Below are 17,189 nucleotides of genomic sequence, written 5' to 3' on the forward strand. Positions count from 1 at the left end.
TGCCATGCCATTCCCATAGAATTCCATGGGCAGATCTTCCCATCCCACTGCCATGGGAGCTCCAATCCGGTTTCCCCCCTAACCCCATCGTATGGATTGCCCTGTTTTTTGCCATCCCCACCCCCCACAAGACTCTTGGGGGTCCCACCATGACCCACCCAGCCCCCCCAAGCTCTTCCTGGGTCCCCCCTCATCCCCCCACAACGGGAATTCCTGGAAGTCCCCCCGTGTCCCCTCCCCCAGGACTTTGGGGGTCCCACCCGACCTGTCCGTGCACCCCCAGATTCCTTCCACAGCCCCCCTGTGATGGTGGAGGGTGGGGGCCGAGTGCTGGTGCCCCCCTGCCTGCAGCAGATCCAGCGGTGAGGGCAGTTCGGGGGGTCCCTCAGCATTTGGGGTCCCTGGGATTTGGGGTGACCCCCCGGGCCCCCCAGGATCTCCCTGAACACGCTGACGCTGCCCGTGCGCAGTGAGAAGGTTCAAACCCAGCACGGGGTCCCCAGCACTGCCACCCGCATTGCCCAGGTACCCCCAAACCTGCCGAGAACCCCCAAACCCCCCGGGACACCCCAACCTCCCCGGGATCCCAAACACATCCCTGGATGCTCCGAAAACTCCACAAAACCGCAAAACCCCATACAGACATTGATAAGGTTCATACCTGGCATGGGGTCCCCATCTCCATCACCAGCAGGTTCCCCAAAACAGCCTTGGGACCCCCAATTCCACCCCCAGGATCAACCAAATTCCCTCATTGGGACTCCTGTAAACCCCCTTGGGAACTCCAAAAAAACCACCGTGGCCCCAAAAACACCCAGAACTTACAAAAACCCTCAGGAACCCCTCACGAAGTTCTATACTCAGCATGGGGACCCCATCACCTTCATCGGAATCACCGAGGGACGCCCAAACCCTTCCAGATACCCCCAACCCCTCCCGGGGCTCCACTGCCGGAACCAACGGGAGTGGTGTTGCCCTTTTAAGAGGAGTTACAGTGGGACCCGACAATACCGGGGGCTCTTAAAGCGGCCATGGTAGAGAGAACCCCCAAAATCCACCCTGGGGGGACAAAACATCCCCTACAGGGGCTTGGGGTGGGGACACCCCTAAAAATGTCACTTAAAGCTGTCATGATCCCCCCTCAAAAGGGGTTTGTGGGGCTGTGGCCGCACAAACACCTTAAAATGGGGAGGAAAAAACACCCTGTAGTGGTGGGATCCCCCCCAAAAAACCTGAAAAAGAGAAAAACTCCTCTTGAGAGGGGCCTGAAGACCCTGAAAGGCCCTGGAAGAGGGACAAGATCCCCTCCTCTGCTGGGGCCTCCCCGAGCCGGGAACTCTCCCGTTCCTGCACTCGGGGGAGCCCCGAACGACGGCGGCTCCTGGGCTGAGCCCCCCTCAGCCGGGGCTGCGGGGGGAACTGGGGGGGCTGGGACGGGGCTTGGGGGTCCTGGGGTGAACTGGGGGACCCTCAGTGCTCCCACCTCCCCCTGTTCCCCTGTCCCGCCCCGTTCCCATTGTTCCCCCAAACCTCCGCTGCCCCCAGCTCGGTTTGGGGGGGACCCAGCCCTTTCCCATCGTGTCCCGGCCCGGCCCCGCTCACCCGAGGGCTCCGAACCACGCCCAGGGACAGAGGAGGGACAGAGGAGGAGGAAGAGGAGGGACAGAGGAGGAGGAAGAGGAGGAGCAGGAGGAGGAAGAGCTGGAGCAGGCAGAGGAGGCTCCACGTGCGCTCCCCGCTCTCTGGATCTGCAGCTCCTTCGGGACCATCGCCCCCCATCCCGCAGGTGCCCGGGGAGGGGGAGCTCGCCCCAAATACCCCGGGGGTCCCTGGGTTTGGGGTTTTTGGGGGGGATGTTTGGGGATGGCAGGGCTCCAGAGCCGAGCCGCAGATGCCCCTCGGGGGGACCCCGGGGGTCCCCGGGAGGTGTTTTTGGGGGGTCCCGGTGGCAGCAGAGCCCCGGCAAAGGGGCCGGGGGGATGCGGGTCCGGCACGGCCGGGAAAGGGGTTCGGGGCTCCCGGTGCCGGCAGTGGCTGCTCCCAGCATTGCCCAGTTGCTCCCCCCGTGTGGTTTCAGTTTCCTCTGTGCCCCACGGTAAGCCAAATCACTCCCAGTCATTCCCTATGAGAGTACAATTTGTCTCCATTTTATCCCATTTTTCCACATTTTTATCCCATTTTCCCCCATTTTTATCCCATTTTTCCCCATTTTTATCCCATTTTTTCCCATGTTTGCTGTATTTTCTCATTTTTATCCCATTTTCATATCATTTTCCCCCATTTTTATTCTATTTTTTATTTTTTCCCCAAAACTTTCCCCATTTTTTTCCTCCATTTCCCCCTTTTTAATCTCATTTTCCTCAATTTTTTCTTAATTTTTCTGGGTTTTTTTTCTATTTTTTCCTGCATTTTTACTCAATTTTTTCTTCATGTTGTCCTAATTTTTCCCAATTTTCCCCCATTTTTAATCTATTTATTCCCCATTTCCCCATTTTATCCTCTTTTTGCTCTATTTTCCCCCAGTTTGTTCCCCATCTTCTCTCCTGTTTTCCCCATTTTCTTCAATTTTTCTCCCACTTTCACTTCATTTTTACCGTTTTTATTCCCATTTTCCCTTCATTTTTCTCCCAGTTGCTCTCATTTTTTTCCCCATTTTTATCCTGGTTTTATCTCATTTTTCCATCATTTTATCCCCATCTTCTTCCATTCCTTTCTCCCATTTTCCCCAATTTTTCCTCCATTTCCATCCCATTTTCCCCTATTTTTATCCCATTTTTTCCCTATTATTTTCCCATTTTGGCTCAAATTTCCCCCATTTTTGCTCCATTTCCATCCTATTTTTCCCTATTTCCCCCTAATCTTCCCCATTTAATTATTCCAAAAAATTAATATTTTGGGGGGGAAAAATAGAGGTTTTGGTGGGAAAAAAGGGTGTTTTGGGGGCAAAACTCCATGAATTTGAATCACAGCTTTCCCATTATTTTTCCATGATTTTTCCATGATTTCTAGCCAGAAGGAGGAGTGGGATTCATCTGAACATTCTGGAAGCTGGAATAGGACCAGGCCATCTACCTTCCCAAAAATCTGGACCAGCTCATCTGCAATTCCACCTTTCCCCACTCCCTGGATTCCCAGGTCTGGAAATTCTTCTATGACCTCCCAGGTACGCAATTCCCAAAATTCCATGGAAAAATGGGATAGGGGGATTTCATCCTGTTTTTTTCCTGATTTTCCCCATTATTTTCCCCAATTCTTTTCTCTCTTTTTTTTTTTTTTAATTAATTTTCCTGATTTTCCCTGGATTTTTCCCAGTTTTTTCACCATTTTTTTCCCTGATTTTTTTGTTTTTCCTGATTTTTCCCTCTTCCCAAATTTTTTTTGTCTTTTCCCCAACTTTTTATCAAATTTTTCCATAATTTTTCTGGTTTTTCCCATTTTTTCCCAATTTTTTCCCTTGTTTTTCCCATTTTTTTTCCTGATTTTCCCCCAATTTTTTCATTTTTTTTTTCTGATTTTTTTCCCTGACTTTTTCCAGGTTTTATTCCCTTTTTCTTATTTTTTTCCTGATTTTTCACAATTTTTTTCAGAATTTTTTTCACATATTTTTCAATTTTTTTTCTGATTTTTCCCTCTGATTTGTCCAAATACTTCCCTTTTTTTCCTAATTTTTCCTGATTTTTTTCCTGTTTGTTTCCTTGATATTTCCTAGTTTTTTCCCAATTTTACAAAGTTTTTCCCCACTTTCTTGTACTCATTTTTTTTCCCTTGATTTTTCCCAATTTTTTCCCAGTCTTCTTCCTCTTTCTTTTCCTGATTTTTCCCTGTTTTTTTCCCAATTTTTTTCCTAATTTTTTTTCTTGATTTTCACTTAGTTTTTCCTGATTTTTCCCTCTTCTTTTCGCAATTTATTCCTGGTTATTCCCCATTTTTTTTCACAATTTGTCCCTGATTTTTTCATGTATTTCCTAATTTCTTTACTGATTTTTCCTGTTTTTTTCCAGGTTTCTTCCCTCTCTTTTCTTGATTTTACCTAATATTTGCTCAATATTTTTCCAGATATTCCCCATTATTTCCTGATTTTTCCTGATTTTTTTCCTGATTTTTTTTTCATTATTTTTTTATTTTTCTGATGTATTTTCAAATTTTTCCCATTTTTTTTCTTAAAGTTTTCCTTGATTTTTGTGCTTTTTCCTGTTTTAATCCCATTTTTTTCCCTGATTTTTCCCTTTTCCTTTCCCTAATCTTTCTGTTTTTTCCCAATTCTTTCCTGATTTTTTTCATTATTTTTTTCAGATTTTTCCAGATTTTTTTATCCTTTTCCTGTTTGTTTCCCTGATTTTCCACTGATTCTCTTTTTTTTCCACATTTTTCCTCTGATTTTTTCCAAATTATTTTCCTTATTTTTTTGCAATTTTTTCTCAAATATTTCTGTTTTTTCCTTCATTTTTCCAATATTTTTCCCAATTTTTTCATGATTTTTCCCAGGGTCTTTTCGGCTTTCTTTTCCTGATATTTTCCCTGATTTCTCACAATTTTTCACAATTTTTTTCATGTATTTCCCATTTTTTCCTGATTCTTCTCTCTTCCTTTCCCAAATTTATTCTAGCTTTTTCCCAATTTCTTCTCAAATTTCCCTAGTTTTTACCTGATTTTTCCTGGGTTTTTTCCTATTACTTTCCAGATTTTATTCCTCTTTCTTTTCTGGATTTCCCCCATTTTTTCCAAGTTCTTTCCCAGTTTTTTTCCTGATTTCGCAAATATTCTTTTCAATTTTCCCTGGTTTTTCACGATGTTTCCTTTTCCTATTTTTTCCTGATTTTCTCCCCATTTTTTCTGACTTTTCCTGATTTTTCCCAGATTTTTTCCACTGTCTTTTCCTGATTTTTCCCCAATTTTTTCACATTTTTTTCCTTGAGTTTTCTCTTTTTTTTCCCCAAAATTTTTCCTGGCTTTCCCCAATTTTTTGTCAGATTTTCCCCTGTTTTTCCCATATTTTTCCCAATTTTTTCCTGATTTTTCCCTGATTTTTTTGGATTTCACCCTGATATTTTTCTGGTTTTCCCTTGAATTTTCCCTTCCATTTTCCTTGAATTTATCCTGTGCTTTTTTCCATTTTTTTCCCCAATTTTCCAGTTTCCTTCACACTCCCAGTCTAATCCCAGTCACTCCCAGTATGAGGCCAGTGGCCCCCAGTTGCTCCCTGTCAATACCAGTATGATTCCAGTCACCCTCAGTGGGATCCCAGTCTCAGCCAGCATGGACCCAGCTGCTCCCACTGTGATCCCAGTATGATCCCAGTTGAGCATGATCCCAGAATAGTTGTAATTCTTCCCAGTTCCTACCAGTATGATCCCAGTTGTCCCTAGAATAGTCCCAGTCCATCTCACCATGGTCCCACTCACTCCCAGTTTCCCCCAGTGTGGTTCCAGCTGTTCCCAGTATGGTCACAGACACTCCCAGTATATCCCAGTTGCCCCAGTAAGGTTTTAGTTACCTCAGAATGATCCCATTCTTGCCCAGTTACTCCCAGTTGCTCCCAGTATGATCCCAGTTGTGGCCTCAATCCCCTCAGCATGGTTCCACTCACTTCCAGTTGATCCCAATTGCTCCCAATGTGTCCACATTTTCCTCCCAACATGGGCCCAGTAGCTCCCAGTAACCCCCAGTCAGGTTCCATTTGCTCCCACTGTAATCCCAGTGGTTCCCAGTGCTATCCCTGTAGGAGCCACAGTCACTCCCAGTATGGTTCCAATCACTTCCAGGATGATCCCAGTCACTCCCAGTATGAGCTGTTGCATCCAGTCACCCCCAGTATGGTTCTAATCCCTCCCAGATCCTCCCAGCATGATTCCAGACATGGTCAGAGTGACTCCCTGTCACTCCCAGGGTGAGTCCAGTTGCTCCCAGTCACCTCCAGCATGGTTCCAGTCACAGCCAGCCCCTTTTCAGTCACTCCCAGTATGATCCCAGCTAGTTCCAGTAGGATCCCAGTATGACCCCAGCATGGGCACAGCTGCTCCCAGGATTATCCAGTGTGGTTCCAGTTGCTCCCATTTACCTGCACTGTGGTTTCAGTCTCTCCCAGTCTATCCCAGTTGTTCCTAGTCACTCCTCAGGTGCTTCCAGCCTGATCCCAGTTGTTCCAAGCCACTCCCAGTCACCCTGAGTGCAGTCCCAGTTGCTGCCAGTATGGTCCCAGTCTTGCTCAGCATGATTCCAGTCACTCCCTGTTCCTCCCAGTGTGATCCCAGTTGCACCCAGTTGCCCCCAGTATAGTCCCAGTCCCTCCCCAGATGATCCCAGCCCCTCCCACCATGGTTCCAGTCATGCCCAGTTGCCTCCAGTGCAGACCCAGTCACTCCCACTCGCTCCCAGTTGTCCCCAGCATGGTTCCCGTTGTTCCCAGTGTGATTTCAATTTCCCCATATGGTCACAGTCACTCCCACTATATCCCAGCTGCCCTCAGCATGCTTGTGCTCATTCCCAATCATTCCCAGTTACCCCAGTAAGGTTCCAGTTACCCCAGTACAAACCAGTCCCTGCCAGTGCTGCCGCTCCTGGGATCCCCCAGCCCTCTCTGTGTTCCCCCCTCCCACATCTCCCCAGAGGAGCCCCAAGGGCTGGCAGTCCCCAGCCAGGGTCCCCAGCCAGCCCCAGGTTGGATTTGCAGCCCCCAATTTTCCCAGTTTCCCTCTCCTTTTCCCCGGGCCGGGTTCCCCCCGTCCCCAGCGGGTGGGAGCAGGGGAGAGCCCCGCGCTGCCCATCCCGACCTGTCCCGGCTCCATCCCCGCTCCTGCCGTGGGCTGTGAGGGGTTCGGGAACGGGGCACCGAGGGTGTCACTGCTCCTGGGGGAGGAGGAGGAGGAATGGAAGAGGAGGGATGAAGAAGGAGAGAGATAGAGGGGATGGGAGTAGGAGAAGGAGGTGGGATTAGGGAGGAGGAGGAGGATGGATGGAAGGGGAGGAGAGGGAGGAAGAGGAGGGACAGAGGAGGATCATGGAAAGGAGAAGGAACCACGAGGTCAAGCACTCCCTGAATTCACAGCCCCTCACCCATGGGATCATCATCCCCCATCCCACAGGTGCCCCAGGACAGGGAGCTTGGCCCAGATATCCTGCGGGGTCCCTGGGTTGGGTTTTTTTGGGGGGGATATTTAAGAATTAAAAACTGCAAAGCTGAGTGGAAAATGCCCCTTGTGGAGACACTGGGGTCCCAGCATCCCGGAGTGGGGAGATGGAAATGGGGGAAACTTTTCTGATTCCTGGCACTCCCAGCAGCCTGGGGAGGGCAGGGACTGAGCAGACAGGGGACCTCCAGTACAAGTGTGAGTCCCAGCAGCTGGGATGGGGGGGGAGCCCCTGAACAACAAAGGGGAGAGACCAGAGATGGGGAACTCTTGGGAGGCATTTTCAGGGCTGAATCTTGGTGTTTAGGTTTTTATGGAAGGTTTGTGATTTCTAGAGATGGACGTGAGCAGGAGGAACCCCCTAATCCAATGTGCTCATGAACTGTACTTTTCCCTAAACCAGGATTTCCCATTCCCAAACCTTGGCTGGATGGAGGAGGCAGCTGTGAGGAAGAGGAAGATTCCCCAAGACACCCAGGCAGGTGAGGAGGAAGTCAGTGCCCCTTTCCCCTCTCTCCTGCTCCATCTCCCGGCCCAGCCTGGCCCCCGGCTGCAGGACAACCCCGCTGCCGACGCCGTCCTCCCGGGGACTCACTGGGGGGATCTCCTTCCCCTTCCCTCTGGCACGGAGGCAAATCCCATCCTCTCCTTGTCCTTCCTCCCCCAGACAAGGAGCTGAGGATGGAGACCAGGGAGGACAAATCCCCACGGCAGAACCTCATGGAAGAGGCCGTTTTGAGCAGCTCCACAGTGCAGGAATCCAATGGGGAGGAAGATACCCGGAGCTCCCGCAGGAGGAGGGGCTCCAAACCCATCCCAGGGTGCTCTGAGGAGGAAAGACCCACCCTGTGCCGGGAAGGCGGCCGGAGATCCAGCCAGGGCTCTGAGCTGGTGGTCCATGAGCAGCTTCAGGATGGGGAGAAGCCCTACAAGTGCTTGGAGTGTGGGAAGAGCTTCAGCAAGAGGAAAACCCTGATCTGCCACCAGATGATCCACACTGGGGAATGGCCCTACAAGTGTGGGGAATGTGGGAAGGGCTTCAGCTGCAAATCCAACCTCATCCGTCACCAGCGCATCCACACTGGGGAGAGGCCCTACGAGTGTCCCGAGTGTGGGAAGAGGTTTCAGAGCAGCTCAGATCTCCTCCTGCACCAGCGGATTCACACGGATGAGAGGCCCTTCCGCTGCCCTGACTGTGGGGAGGGCTTCAAGCAAAACTCTCACCTCATCACCCACCGGCGCATCCACACTGGGGAGAGGCCCTACGAGTGTCCCGAGTGTGGGAAGAGCTTCAGAAACAGCTCTAACTTGACCAGACACCAGAGGACCCACACTGGGGAACGGCCCTATGAGTGTGGGGAGTGTGGGATGACCTTCAGCCGGAGGTCTCAGCTGACCATCCACCAGATGATGCACACTGGGGAGAGGCCCTACGAGTGTCCTGAGTGTGGGAAGAGGTTTCAGACCAGCTCAGATCTCCTTGTGCACCAGAGGATTCACACGGATGAGAGGCCCTTCCGCTGCTCTGACTGCAGGAGGGGCTTCAAGCGGAACTCCACCCTCATCCGGCACCAGCGCATCCACACTGGGGAGAGGCCCTGTGAGTGTCCCCAGTGTGGGAAGAGCTTCACACAGAGATCTCACTTGTCCCAACACCAATGGAGGCACCAGTAAGGGAAGCCCTGCGAATGCCCCAAGTGCAGGAAGAGCTTCGTGTGCTGCCCCAGCTCCATCCTCCATCAGAGGACCCACGTTGGGCAGAGCCCTGATGACCCACGTTCCCAGTGATCTGCATTGGGAACACACTGGGCTGGTGGTCATTTTATTTTGGTTCTATCTTTTGATTCATCTTCATCCCTTTAAAACAGACAAAATTGGGGTAAAAGTCTACAAATTCGTCAAAGGCATCTAAAGCCTCACTTTTCACTAGTGCTTTAAGGGAATCTGGGATTCAAGGAGATACTTGGGAGGACTTGGGGATTGTGGGCGTATCTGTTGTAGTTTTCTACATTTCTTGTCACTCAAAGAGATGAGAGGGTTCGATTTGTCACCTCAGAACCACGCAGTGCTACTGAAAGCTACTCAGTCCCTGTCCAAAATTATTCAGTTCCACAGCCCCTGAGGGTGTGATGCCTTAAGTTTTAGCTTTCATATTTTTCATATTCTGCACTGCCTAGGTTTGTATTTTTGAACTTCCTGTTAAGCGTTAGTGAGCTCTCTTCACAGAGTAGGTAGACAAAACAATTCCTTTTCTAGCTTGATACCAAGGACAATTGTTACAAGTTCCAGGCCCAAAAGCATAAACAAGGGTGGACTGAAGAGAGAAAACAAGAAGGATGGGACTTCATCATCTGAAGCTGTAACTGGACAGTGAACCCAAATATGCAGATGGACCTAAACTTCTAAAAATGTGAGACCTTGTGATCACTTGTCCATTTTTGTGACCATTTCTGGTCTATCTTGGGTGTAGCCCTGGCCAGGCTCTTGTACTTCCCATGGTGTATTTAAATTCTTCTAATAAACGTTATTCTTAACTCTGTCCGGCCTCTGTTCTAGGTCAGCCTTCTGAAGGCATCAGGTGGAATGGGGTTGGAAGGGGATTGGGTGAAGTGGGATGCAAATCAGGAGAGGTGAGATGGGCATTGGGGGGGGCAGGATGGGTGGGATGGAGTTTGGGAGGTGTGAAATGGGGGAAATAGGGCTTGGGAAGGGGTCTTGATGTCCAGCAGGGATGGGATGGGTTGGGGTTTGGATTGGGGAGGTGGGGTGGGGTCTGCAATGAGACAGCCAAAGTTTGGGGATGATGAATGGAGGGAGAGCCCATTACTGAGTGAGTTTTTGTGTGAGGTGCCCCTGCCCAGGGAGGCAAAGATTTAGTTTCAAATTAATATTGTTAAAGTGAGAGGTGTGGGCAAGAGGGAATTCCATCCCTCTGCCTCGGAGGATGGGCCCTGAGAGCCCAGGAAGAAACTCCACCCTGGATCCCTCGTGGGGTGGCAGCCCAGGGATTTCGGATTGGGTTTGGGCCCCTGGGGTTTCTCCCTTGCTGTGTTCCCAGTGGTCCCTGACCTTGAACTCCACCCTGGTTCTCAAACCCCATCTCCCTGCCTCTGTTTGGGGCTGTCTCTGGATCTGAGTTTGTTCCTGAGCTGAATGTTTTCCTGAGCAGAATCCCATCTCGTTGGTGTCCCATGCCTGTTCCTGGTAACTGTGGCCTCCCTGGACATGATCCTGCAGCCCCGAAATGCAAGACCCTGCAAAATCAAGCCCCCCACCCCCCCAGACCCCCCAAATATCAAACAATTCCCATAAATTTGCCCAAATTCCCCAAAATTCCCTTAATTTTTCCTAAATTATTCTTTTTGTCCCACTCCAAGACCAGGTGCCTCCACTGGATCTCGAGGACACCCCCAGGAATTTGGAGGGGGTCTCTCCTCCCCTGCCACTTCCAAAAGCCCACTGCTTTTGGGAAAAAAAAACCCAAACAAAATCCCTTGGATTCAAGGGGGAGTTCCCAATTTTTAATGTATTTTTTGGGTGTTCCCCCCAAGTTTTTCAGATTTTTTTTCATTTTTTTGCCAGTTTTTTTTGGTTTTGGCATTTTTCAAAATGAACTTTTTTGTGGGGGTTCCCCCAATTTTTTTGGGGGGGTCCCTCAATTTTTTTCTGGGAATTCAACTCCTCCCTCGATATATCCTTTGTCCTCCTCCCCCCAAATTGGGTTGAGGGGATTTTTTTTTTCTGTTTTTCTTTATTTTTACCTTTTTCCCCCCCTTTTTTTTCTTTTTTCCTCTTTTAATTTATTTGTACTTAATTTGGAGGGCTGAGGGGCAGGAATTTTGGGGAGGGGTCGCCTGGGGGGGGCTAGAAAATTTGGGGAGACGCCCATCCCCCCAAAAAACAGGAAAAATCACAGAAATTCTGGTGTTTTCCCCCCATCCCAAGGTGTGAAAAATATGAAATAAAAAATTTATGTTCTCAACTTTTCTAGTGATTTTTGGGGAGGGAGTTGCGATTTTGGGGGGTTGGGTTGGGGAGGAGTTGCTAGTTTTTTGTAGGGGAGTCTCCTAGGTTTTGGGGTGGAATTTGGGAATTTGGGGGGAATTTGGAGGTTTGGGGGGAAATTTGGGGTGTTGGGGAGAAACTTTGAGGGTCCTGGGGGAATTTCAAGGTTTTAGGGCAGAAATTTTAGGATTTTTTTTGCAACATTTGGGTGTAGGTGGAGGAAACTTGGGGTTTTAGGGAGAACTTTCGGTTTCTTAGGGGGAGGATTTGGGGTTTTGGGAAAGAAAATGGGGTTTGGGGGGGAAATTTGGTGGTTTTGGGGGAAATTTGGGGGGGGTGGGGAAATTTTGGAGGTTTTGATAAATTCTGGGGTTTTGAGGGGAAATTTGGGGTTGGGAGGAAATTTGGAGTTTTGGGGTGGGATTTTGAGTCTTGGGTGGATTTGGGACTTTGGGGGGAGTATAGGGGTTTTGGGGTTTTTGGGGTGATTTGTGAAGAATTTTGGTATTTTTGGGGAGGCATTTGGTGGTTTTGGGGGGAAATTCAGGGGTCTTGGGGGGGGTTCTGATTTTGGGAAGGGGATTTGGGGAGAATTTTTTGGGTTTTGGGGGAATTTCCATTGATGGGGAGAGGTCCTAATCCCATTGAGAAGGGGCATTTTGGGGAGGCCTGAATTTGGGGGGGGGGGGGGGGGGGGTCTCAGGGGGGATTCCCGATTTTAGGGCGGGGTTTGAGGTGAACTTGGGGGGATTTTCCAGCAATGGGGAGGCATCTTGGGGGTGGGATTTGGGGAGGGGTCTCATCAGAGCCCCATCCTGAGCTGGAAGTGGGGGGGATGTTGGGAGTGGAATCTGGGGAGGATCTGGGGGGAGATTTTCCAGCCATGGGGAAGGGTCCCGATCCTGGGGCAGTTCCTGAATTTGGGGAGCGGTCTGGAATTTGGGGGGGGTCTCATTGGGGCAGCAGGAGGGGCTGGAAGCGGGGCACGATGTTGGCGAAGCCGCTCTCCAGGGGGGCCGTGGGCAGCTCCTCGGGGGGTGCCGGGGGTCGCGGCCGCAGGCGCTGCAGCAGCGAGGTCAGGAACAGGAACAGCTCTGCCCGCGCCAGCGCCTCCCCCAGGCACAGCCACTGCCCTGTGGGGAGGGGGCGTCAGCACCGCCCCACCCCAAAGGGTCGGGGGTCCCAAAAGGGTCTGGGAGCTTTGGGATTGGGGTCCAAAAATGGTCTGGGGGTTTCAGGGGTGGGGGTCCCAAATGGGTCTGGGGTCCCCACCCCGAGGACTTTTGGGATCCCAAAGGGATGTAGGGCCCCACCGCAAAGGAATTTGGGGATTTTGGGGATTCCAGAAGGATTTAGGACCCCACCCCAAGGATTTATGGGATTTTTGGGGTGCCCACTGGCCGAGAAGGGCACAAAAGCCTTGTTGTGCTGGAACTAACCCTGCTCGTCCAGGAAGTTCCCAGGGTCAAATTTTGGGAGTTTTTGAAGGATTTGGGGTTGTATAGGACTGAGCTCAGCAGGAAGTAAGTGTCTGTGTCCTGTGGGGTCAGGTGTGGGGCCAGAAGGGTCATTTGGGGTCAGGTGTGGGGTCAGAGGAGTCCTTTAGAGTAATTTGGGGTTATTTGTGGTGATTTGGGGTCATTGGTGTCATTTGAGGTTACTAGGGTGTAAGAGACAGTCTGAAGTTTCCCTCATCTGCCCCACAACCATCGCAAGAACAGAGACTGAGACCCTGAAGACCCTGAGGGAATTTGAGCAGGGGTTCTGGCCTGGTTGAGGTGGAAGCTTGCCAGGTGATGGTTTGCAGGTGTGCTTGTTGTGCTCTCAAGGTACACTGCCTTCATTCCTGCTGCTGAGCAGGGACTTGTAAGGAGCGGCCTGTTCTGTACCTTACACCTGCTTCCCAGAGCAAGGGGGCTCATCACAACAGCCGAGGAATTTCCCCACCTCTTGGCCAGCTGCCCCTCGCTTTGAAACAGATTATAAAAGTGACTTTTCTAAGTTATTTTCTTCAAGAGAGATCTCCCCATGGAAGAAGACACCAGCGACCCTGCCTTGTCCATTGGTAGCTATAACCCCCCCCCTTTTTTTCTCTTTGCATTTTGCCTCTTTAGCCCTGTCTCCATCTCTCCCTCCCTCTCCCTCTCTCTCTCCCCCTCTCATCTATCACATAACCCTTGTTGCTGGCACTAAAATAAAGATGCATTAGTGCTGTTGTGATTTAAACTGAAATCCCCTGGTGTCCTTTTTGCACTCTGAGATCAAACAAACCTCTCACGACTCCCACTTGTGTTCGGGGATTGTGACACTTGGGAGCAGGGTGACCCAAGGTGTGGCTTAGAGCAAATGCTCCACGGCACAAGGATATTGGTAGGCACATGGTGGAGACAAGGATGAGGAGGAGACCTCCAGTATGGGTTCCAAAGGCTTTTACTCCACTGGAGGGTCCAGGGACTGAAGACCAAGAACACAACTTTGTGGGGGGTTTTTGTATAGGGGAGTCCAGATGGAAGGTACAAAATTTTAACCAATAGGAAGAAGCTATGGGAGGAGTGGAAGGTTCCATTCAACAATACAATAGGGGAAACAAGGGGAGCAGAGTGGGTCACATGGGCCAATGGGGAATTGGAGATCAGGGGATTTCCAAAGGGGTGACTCAGGTAGGAGGCTGGCCTAAGGGAAGACTGACAAATGGGTGTAATGACAGATGGGGAACATTCGAAAACAAGGGGTAGGCTTGAGGCAGAATTTGATAGGTGGTTAGAAGGATACAAACTAGGAGCAAACCAATGACTTAGGGGAATAGTGGGAGAAACCACTCAAACAAAACACACCACAACAATAGAACTGTTAACCAGTACAGGAGGTGGCATCTTCAAGAGGCAATGGAATGTGAGTTCTTGCCACATTGACACTGATTGTTCTATGTGGAAAGGGACATTGAGAACTTGCCTCCAGCATTCTCTATGGATCTCAAACTGTCATGTGCCAGGGCTTCCAGATAATCCATGTTCTGATCTCAATCTAGATGGGAGCACAGATCAGAACCCTTTCCATGGTGCCCCCAGTGGAACCATGTCCGCCTTTGTCTGGAAGAAAAAGGGATGTGGGAAAAGCGGGCAGGTGCCACCCTGCTCCATTTGTGTGCCAGGCCTGAGCCTCAAATGTTTCTGGTTTCTCAGCTAATTTCTCCCTGGCTCCTCTTTAACATGAGCAAGAGAATAGCATCGCACAGTCCAGTTTGGCAAATAAGGCTTGTGAACAGCTGAGTGCTTCCACTAAATTAAAAACCCAATGTGCTTGAAAGCTGACCTGTTTGCTCAGGCCTCCTCACCTCTGTAGAAGAGGTGACTTTATACTGCTGATATGTGGATTTTAGGAGTATGTGGGTTTTCATCTGTGATAGAGATGAGGAAGTGTTGAACTTGTTCCAATGAGCTGCCAAAAGCAGTGACTTTAGTCTCTCTTTGTCTGGGGAGTAGCACCGGCCTTGTTGAACACAGGCAGCAGCACAAGCAGGGCTCCTCCAGCAGCAGGGACACGCCACGAGCCAGGAGGGGACCATGGCACCAGAGGGGACCGTGGCACCAGAGGGGACCATGGCACCAGAGAAGACCCTGGCACCAGCCATGCCCAAGGTCTGAACAGGGTGGCAAAGTCAGGTGGTGCTACCCGGCTGCGTGAACAGCCCAGGCAAGGCGTGGTGAGAAGCCAGGTCTGGGGGCCATCCAAGGAGTCCTATCAAGAGCAAATGGTTCTAATATTCTCTCTGGGATGAAAAAGGAGCAATCTTTAGAGTGAACTGGTGCTAATAAATATTTGCTCACATATGGTGGGGTTTCTCTGCAAATGGGCTTTGATGGGAAATTTCTGACCACATTTAGTTTTACTCTTTAAGTCGAGCACCTGAGTATCTTTGTTGAGGAACAGAGAATTGTTTGTAGCTCAGTATTTTCTCAGGAGGAGCCTTACATTTTAGCACAGGAGGAAGGTAAGGCAAAGTTTAAAAGCTTTCCCCTCCTGAAGTGACACACTTTCCGAGGAGGCTGTGAGGAGAATTCCCCTCAGCCACTGCCAGGGCTGTTTGCCTCCTCTGCAGGCTCAGGATTCTGGGAGTTCCACGAGCCTCAGCTCCCACAGTATTTTCCTCTGTATATTTCTTGTTGTGCAGGGAGAATATTTTGTGCTAGATTCTCCTCTGGGTTTTGAGGTGAATCTCAGTAATTCTGTTGATTTTCATGTCCAGATGAACTTTTGGGAGATAGGAAGGAAAAGGGAAGAGGTACCATGGAAAATCAATTGCTCAAAATTTGAGAGGCCCAAGCACAGTAAAAATGAAGTCTAAACTGAAGAATTTTTTAAATTTTTCTTTTTTTCCCTTGGTAGGTGGGGTAAAACATGAAGTGTTAATAAAGTTCTTTGAAAAGATTCAGCAAGCACCTAGCTATATGAGAATCAAAAGAGTGAAGGATGAGACAGGGCATGGGAAGAATCTTCAGCCCTTCCCTGCTGAAGGTAAAAGAGTAGGAAAACTGCCTCTGGCTGTTACCCACAGGTAACCTGTTATTTGTAGCCAACAGCAGATGTCCAAGCCCTGCCGTGGCTGGCCCACTTTCAGTCCTAACTGGACCAGGGTGGCTGGCTCGGGAGGGGAGGAGGTGGGGGGATCTCAGGGGGCTTCTGCTTCACAGCCGGGCTGGGGGGCCGTGGAGGAGGCATGGAGTGCTGGTGTTCTGCTTTCTGGAACGATTCCTCCTTCTGAGGCCATGTCTGAGAGCTGTCAAACCGAACAGTCTTTGGGCTCCCTGGGGGCAAGGGAGAGTTGCGCCTTCTTGGCCGGGAAGCTGGAGCTGCAGCAGGGAGACTGTGGAGAGAGGAGGTGGCTGAGGCCCCCAGCTGCCGCTGGCACACAGGGACCCTCCTGCACAGCAGGGCCCAGAGCTGCCAAGGCTCCCCAGCACAGCTGGAGCTGCTGGCACAGCTTGGCCCAGCTGGACAGCTGCCCCTCAAGGCCCTGGAGAGCAGGGGATGGCTCTGGGCAGGGTCCCTGGCCAGGAGCGGGCCCCAGAGTGTGTCTGCTTTTCAAGGGCAATCTCGTCCCCGCTCTTTCTCCTGCTCACCTTGCTTTCCCTCTGCCCGCTGCTCCTGGGGCTGCTCTTGGCCAGGCAGCCTCAGTGGCAGCCAGCACTGGCTGCAGCCCCAGCGGGCTCCCCAGGACAAGGCCCAGCAATTAAGAGGCCAATGAAAGGCCTGGGCAGCAGCAGAACTCTCAACAGAGTTATTTGGGCAACGAAGGACTATCCACAAGTCCACAGCAGCCTCACTGAGAATGTTTCCTGGCTGTGAGCAGCCTTTCAAGAAGCTGGAGGGTGGGGATGAACAACAACTTACCGTTTCTTGTCCTTCCACCTCCGGAATCCAACATAGCAGAGGACCATGGAGAGTGGCACTGTGAACAGTATCACTACTGTGCCTATCATGCAGGACTTGCGCACATCCTGCGGGCAGAACACTCTTGGGGTGCTCGGTGGATTCTCAGCATTTATATTTGACTTGCCAAGTGCTTCTGTGGGAGCAATGGGCAGCGTGAGCCTGTGCTGTGCTCCACTGCTGAGCTGGCAGCACACTGGATATGGCCAGGACATTCTCTGTTTTCCCCAGAGCTGGTGCCTGCAGGCACCTTGCTGTCCCTTGGCACAGGCTGTGCCACCAAACAAAGCCCAGAAAGCCGGGAGCAGAGCCCAGGGACAGCGCAGCTGCTTGGGCAGTGGCTCCTTCCAGGGACACGGGCCAAACCCATCCCTGAGCAGCCACTGCCACCCCTGACCCTCCCTGCTCCGTGACAGCTCCCCCAGCCCAAGGGGACAGAGCCAGGCCCTGTCAGGGGCCAGTGCAGCCCCTGCCCAGTTGGGAGCCAGGGCTGGCTGTGGCCCTGGGCTCGTGGCAGGGCTCCTGCTCGGGGCTGCTCCTGTGCCTTGGGCCTCTGGATGCTTAGGGCCAGCTCTGGGAGCAGCTGCAGTGGGATGGATGTTGGTGCACGAGTCCCGTTTCCCAGGG

The 17,189-nt window shown here is 50.9% G+C and overlaps 1 pseudogene; it reads left to right on the top strand.

The window, feature by feature from the left end:
• The window catches only part of LOC131586333 (uncharacterized), a 705,318-nt pseudogene that overhangs the window by 455,808 nt on the left and 232,321 nt on the right, over positions 1 to 17,189 (top strand).

Source organism: Poecile atricapillus, chromosome 19 (genome assembly GCF_030490865.1).
Source record: "Poecile atricapillus isolate bPoeAtr1 chromosome 19, bPoeAtr1.hap1, whole genome shotgun sequence".
NCBI classification, from domain to species: Eukaryota; Metazoa; Chordata; class Aves; order Passeriformes; family Paridae; genus Poecile; species Poecile atricapillus.